Below are 6,838 nucleotides of genomic sequence, written 5' to 3'. Positions count from 1 at the left end.
ACAAATAATAAAACTTATTTTCTAATTTATCATCATCATAAATAAATTTTAATCGGCTCGAGTAAGCTAATCAGTTCTTAATTTCCCCGTTAAATTTATCAATTCTATTTTTGATAGTTTACGTTTCCTTTTAATCTGTGGAGAAACTGTGCTGACGCTTCTACTTTCCGAGACAGAAAGTGTATTCAAATACAAGACCACGCAAATTTTCGCATCAATAATTTTTTTTATTGTACTCCTCGATTGTTGCACATATTCTGTTTCTACTTTCCGTTATCGAGATTTTCTAATAGGAAACAACATATTATTTCCTTATGTAATTCAGCCAAACTTGATTAAATTCTCTCCAGATTGGCAAAATGAAATTTAATTTCCTTTTTCTGAGGATCATCGCTTTCCATTCAAAACAGCATACGATCTAGTAAAGTTATAGGAGTTCGTTTCTTAACTAGTATATCCAATTTTATTTTAAAGAATTCTTATTTCGGTAAAGATACAATACCTTCTATTTAATGATCACATCTTCTCGGTCACCATTTTATGTTGAGACTCTATCTGAATTTCGTTTCACCTCTTAAATTATGTTTATGTTGTGTCATCAAAAGAAACAAAAACAAAAAATTTAATCTGACTCCACTAATTTTATTATTCCATTTAAAAAATCGATGCCATTCTCAAAATAAGTAATTTCTTTTCACGCTCAAAACTGATATGGCCTAGCGCTAGAAGCGATCATGACAGTTAAGCCCCGTTCACAAGAGCAGATTCGACCGGTAGCGAAAACCGGTTCTTCCAACGTGTCCCGTTCACATGGGACAAGCATTAACTGCCTCGCCGAATTGGAGGTAGAACTAGGTTGAATGTTTCTTACCTCTCGGGAGCAGGGCAAATGGGGAGATTTCCCGTACTATACTGCGCGGTTCACTTAATTTTAGTTACTGCTCGCTGGACTGTCAGCGAAACAATCGCGCTGATAGATGTCTGGGGATGTGATAGCATCCCCCCCAAAATTAGACAGAACTGTACAAGATACGGAAATTATAGGCAAATACAGACAAGGTTTATCTGATGCTAGGTAATCCAAAAATATCGTTCAAATTAAAACTAAAGTTAAAACAAGTGCATATCGGCTTCAACGCAAAAAGGGACTCGGTACCTTTTGAATGATTTTTTTTTTAAAATTTAAGCATTTTCATCTACTTAATAATTATGAATCATCCATTTAATAATTATGAATATTATTAAATGGTTTTGTGAGACAAAATAATTTTGAGCTGAAAAAAAGTTTTTGCTAGCATTTTTTTAATTTAAATTTTTGAAGAAAAATTTTACGATTAAAATGTCTTTCTTCTCCTACAATTTTCAATGTCTCCCCCCAGTTTTTTATTGTATTTATTAGAGTGTTCTTAATAACTTCAAGGAATGATTTTGCAATTAATGAATTAGTTTCTGAGGGGGGAAAAATACACTTTTATCTAAAATCTTTAAAACAAATATGATCTCAGTCACATTTTCATTTCAAATAATTTTTTCCGAAAGTATTTTGCAAAATCCATCCTTGTTTCTATAAAGTATATAATTTTATATAAGCAGTAAAAATAATAAAAAATTTAATCCATACCTGTATATGTTTTAGGAGTAAAAGGATTTATTGGAAAAAGTGCAAAAGTTTCTCAGTTTGCATTTGCAGTTTAAAGAATTCAAACTGTCTAAATAGACATTTAATCATTTCAAATCTTTAAAATTTTATTACTGAATTTCAATATACACACATGTATATAAATCAAACCTAGTGCTATTTATTCAATTGGTAAATATAAACATAAATTACAATCCTTTTTTTAAAACCTTATGTGGCCAGAAAAATTGCAAAAACTCATAAAACGCAAGCAGAATTTTTCTTTACCTGTTTTTTTGTAAAACACGTTCAAAACAATTTTAATACATTAATTACTTATAATATTGCTGCGTGCGTACGGGTTTGTAATAGATTGATAATAGTTTTTAATAGTTGTCATTGCACTCAAATCCGATGATAGCTTAATTAATTTTATTTTATCAACATAAACACTTCAAAGTTCTGGAATTTTCCACAGAAATACTCGTAAAAGTGTTTAGCATATCACTAAGTATAATCAGTAGTTATGCTTCAATCTAAAGAACGTTAAACACAACGCATCTTAAGAGAAAGTTAACTCAGAAATATCTCCAATCTCACGCTGAACTAACAACTGGTAACAATAACAACTTATATAGCGTAAATAATGTCATAAAAATAGTGTGGTATAATGAGATTATTACTTTGAAACCGATGTTTCGAATTGATGCCCAAGAAGAACCAATATTTTCCATTCTGCTTCATTGCATATCTTTCAAAAAAGTACAAAATCATCCATTTAATTTCCTTTATCATTTTTTTAATGCGAAAAGTTTGTTTTATAAACTGTGAAAATGTCGGAAGTTTGTAACCGATATATTTTTAGATATGAAATTTTAAAATTAATGAGCGTCAAAAAGTCTAAAAATATGAACGATTTTCAAAAATTCTCCCAAAATATTTTTAAAAAAAATTACGCTAAAAATTTCATTTAATTTTTTTTTCTTTCACAGTGTGTTATGGTGCAAACTATAATATTCTGAGATTCTCAGTTTATTTGTTAATATTTGCAAAAAGTCGTTTCAACTTTAAATTTGAAAAAAAATCTAATCCTCTAAAAATCAAAAGCGTGACACCACATCCACAAGCAGTGTATGTACAAAGTTTGAGTTCTATATCATATCGGGAAGCAGTTTAAAAATTCATTACCATCTTTTAACCATAGCGACAAGCACCAAGAGTGAACTAAATAATAGCTTATATAATAATAATAATAATTAAAAAGCATATATTTTTCAGGAACCATTACGAAAGTTCAGATATCAGTTACGAAAGTACAAATTACAAAATTAACAACAGTAAACCACGTTAAAAATGTGTGAACAGTATTAGAAATCTGCCAATTCGGAGACGTGATTGTTCATAGAGGCTTTAGGTGTAAAGGGGAAGGAAGACGGTGGTCTTCTGAACGGGTCCTAAAGACGAAACTCTTTCATGTCTCCTTTTTCTCCCCTTGCTAACGGCAGCTGTGCGAAGGAGCGTTGCATGTGAACGGGGCTTTACATCGGGGGATGTATCAAGGAATTCTAACCTCCTTGAGATGTATATCCAATAATGTCACTAACTGCTAGGAGGAAGAAAGAACAAGTATGCATGTCACCACTCATACTTGTTCTGAGTAAAGCACTGTAGTATTTGTTCAAAGTTTCCTCCTTTTTAGAAAAGGAATGGTTTGGCGTTTTTTGAAATCACTGCATAAGTAACACATGAGGCATAAACTTCACTTTATTATGAAGAGATGTTTACCATACTTTGTGATGTTGAAGCCATTATCAGTTCTCGACCATTCAATTATTTATCAGAAGATCTAAACGGTTTAACTCCACTGACACCTTCTATGTTTATCCAAGAAACGCGAACGATGGGAGTTCCCGACTTAGATAATTTAGATATAAGTATCAACACAGATTACGAGAAGACTTGAGAGAAAGATTTCGAGAGGAATATTTAAGCATGTTAATACATCGACGAAAGAGAAGTGAAGCGAGACAAGTAAAATTGGGTGATGTTGTTATAGTTGGGAGTGACACTAAACAGCGACTCGACTAACCTTTCGGAAAAACCTATCGTATGTTCCCTGCGAAAGATGCTTATATCAGAGTTGTAAAGCTAAGAACAACATGAGGAGCAATGTTTGTACCTCTTAGAATTAGAGAATAACGATCCTATTATTTTTAGAACCACTGGTCAGGTTACTTCTGATAAAGATATTAAAAATCAAGAAAATTAGGCCTGCGAACAGCAGCTCAAGCTCTTGATTAAATCTCTCGCTTTCAGTTAAAGACTCTTTTGGTTACTAGATGGCGCACTCGTGAATGGATTCCCTTGTTCGGCAAGAACACTTCCCCGGCGTTCTTAAAAGTTTTAAATAATGCCAGCGCCATCGGGCAAAAATTTCAAACATAGGTAAAAACATATTTGCTATGGTAAAGGCCTATTGTATGCTGATGACCAATGAAGGACTGTTAAAAGAATACTAGAAGTGGAAGGAGTGTTATCAAGCCTTCACATTATAACTGACTTTCGAACTTCCTTATTTTTTCCACATTTTGTGTATTTTAATGTTTTTACTTCCGTCTTAAAGTGTAACATTTTTGTTATCTCGAATTTTTATTTGTGTCTTTTAGACTAAAATCAAAAGGTGGGAGGAAGTCATGAGCGCTCTTATCGATAGGCCTAATCAGTTTTATTGTTGGGCGTGAAAAAAAAAATTATTTATTTTGAGAATGGCATTTTTTTTTAGATGAATTAATAAAATTAATAGTGTCAGATTATGCTGCTTGTTTCTATTTCTCTCGATGACACATAATAAGACCTGAAACGACTGAATGAAACGAAATTCAGATAGAGTCTCAGTAGTAATCATGAGAAGAGGAATTAAAATTGAAGACCACTGTCGACAAGTCCCACTCTCGTTCACAGAAGGAACTTCCCAAACACAACCTGACTTTGTCCAAATTATTATTATTTAGCAACCAATTTTTTTTTTCTTTTTACTCTAATATACCTCATCCATTGCATTTTCTATATATTATAAAACGTTATTTAAAGAATAGAACAAAGTGAAATCAAACATAACGAAAATTTAAATTGAAAATAATTAATCAGAGAAACGATGATCAGCAAAAATCTAAATATACTGTGTTATAACTGAAAAGAAAGAAAAATCACCTGATTAAGAAAAAGACTTTAGGCTTTATGAAAAGTAAAATTTTATCTTACACAGGTACAAACATACAAAAATACGAAAAAAAAAAAAAAAAAAAAAAAAAAAAAAAAAAAAAACAACAGAAAAGAAAGAATTTAATTTATATAGTATGCTAGTATACATATATATCGGCAAATTATGAATACAATAAAAACCTAACTTTACATATAATAAAAGAAAGAGTGTCTGTGTGTGTCTTTCGTTCGTGCTGCACGTAAGCTAATAGACCCAGGGCTACGAAATTTGTTACATAGGTGCATCTAGACAAGAGCCAGTGCACCTCGAAGCGAGTTTTTCAAAATTCGAATATTATTTAATGAAATCGATTCATTTTGAATAGTTTCATTCTTTTAGAAATGTGGTTTTGGCAACAGCTTTCCATTCAATGCTTTGTATACTCACTGCTGAAAATCAGCACTGTTACCACTTGGAAAAATGAGGGCAATAATTCTGTGCAGTTTTTAAATTTAATGTTTCTCTTGGATACTGGACGTTTGTTGAGAGAAGGCAACGGGAAGTTGGTTAATTTATTTATTAAGATAATTAATTTGTATTAAGGGGTATTGCTTATTTCATTGTATTTTTTTTATATGTAATGCATTTTTATTGAGATTTGTCTTTTTTTGATAAAGTTGTTCTGCAGAGTAAAATTCTGCGCAGTTCTTAAATTTAATGTTTTGGCCCTTCAGGCATTTTTCCAGTACATTTAAAAGCCAGACGAAGGCTGGCCGTGTAGCGGTTAGTGATAAATAAATAAAAGTATTATCTTTTGAACAATATTAGTTTTTACCGGGTACAACTTAAGGCACGAAACTCCTTAATAACAATACAATATACTATTATACTTAAATGGCATTGACTGTATTCAGGGAATCATGAGAAAAAATACATTTTTAGATTTACTTGAAATACAAAGGTTAGTTGAAAATGTTTACGATTACTGAAACATTCATAGTATAATGTGTAAGTAAATACTACACCTAACTATATATATATATATATATATATATATATATATATATATAAAAAATACAATAGAAGTTGTGATATTTAATAGAAGAATGATGTATTTTTCATACTTTTCAGATAACTGTAAGTGGCAAAACTACACTCATGTCCATAAATTAAGGCTAATTCGGAGTCACGCGGAAATCGAACTCTAAAATAAATATAGCACCTGTAAAATAACTACACACATCTTCAAGAGTCATATGCAAATTTCAGGAAGTAACCAGATGACACCGATGGTACGTCACAATGACGAGAGTGATATATAAGGAATACACGCAAAGATGTAAAATTGTTCGCAGGCGCTTTATAATCATTTTAGTGCAATAACCGACTAGTTATGACACAAAGGACGCATTTGGATGAATTTTTACGTGGTACAATTATCGGCCGTCTGAAATGTGGGTGTACCCAACTGGAAGTATCAGACGAACTTGGAATTGCCCAGAGTGTCATCTCCAGGCTTTGGCAACGATTCCAAGATGATGGTAATGTGAGTAGACGTTACAGCACAGGTCGCCCCAGAGTTACAACGCCGAATGAGGACCGGTATTTGGCAGTTACTGCCAAAAGAAACAGGCGGAGCACAGATTCAGACCTGTCTCGTCAGCTCTCTTCAGCCACTGGTACGACAATTTCAAGGCAAACCGTGTACAGACGCTTAGGGCAGATTGGTCTATATGCTCGTAGATCTGTCAGATGTGTTCCACTTACTGCAACTCACTGTCGCCTGCGGTTAGCCTGGAGTAGAGAGTATGCATTGTGGACACCGCAACAATGGGCTAGTGTGATGTTTTCCGACGAGTCCAGGTTTAGCTTGCAGTCTGATTCTCGCCGGACTTTCATATGGAGAGCTCCAGGTACCCGTTACCACCAAGAAAACATCATTGAACGACACCGTTACGGTGGTGCAGGAGTGCTCGTTTGGGGTGGAATTATTCTGGGTTCCAGAAATCACCTACATG

Source organism: Stegodyphus dumicola, chromosome 10, assembly GCF_044657685.1.
Source record: "Stegodyphus dumicola isolate Sdum_Otavi_A_Nest chromosome 10, ASM4465768v1".
NCBI lineage: Eukaryota > Metazoa > Arthropoda > Arachnida > Araneae > Eresidae > Stegodyphus > Stegodyphus dumicola.
The sequence above is the reverse complement of the archived record's forward strand: the minus strand, read 5'-3'. Positions refer to the sequence as shown.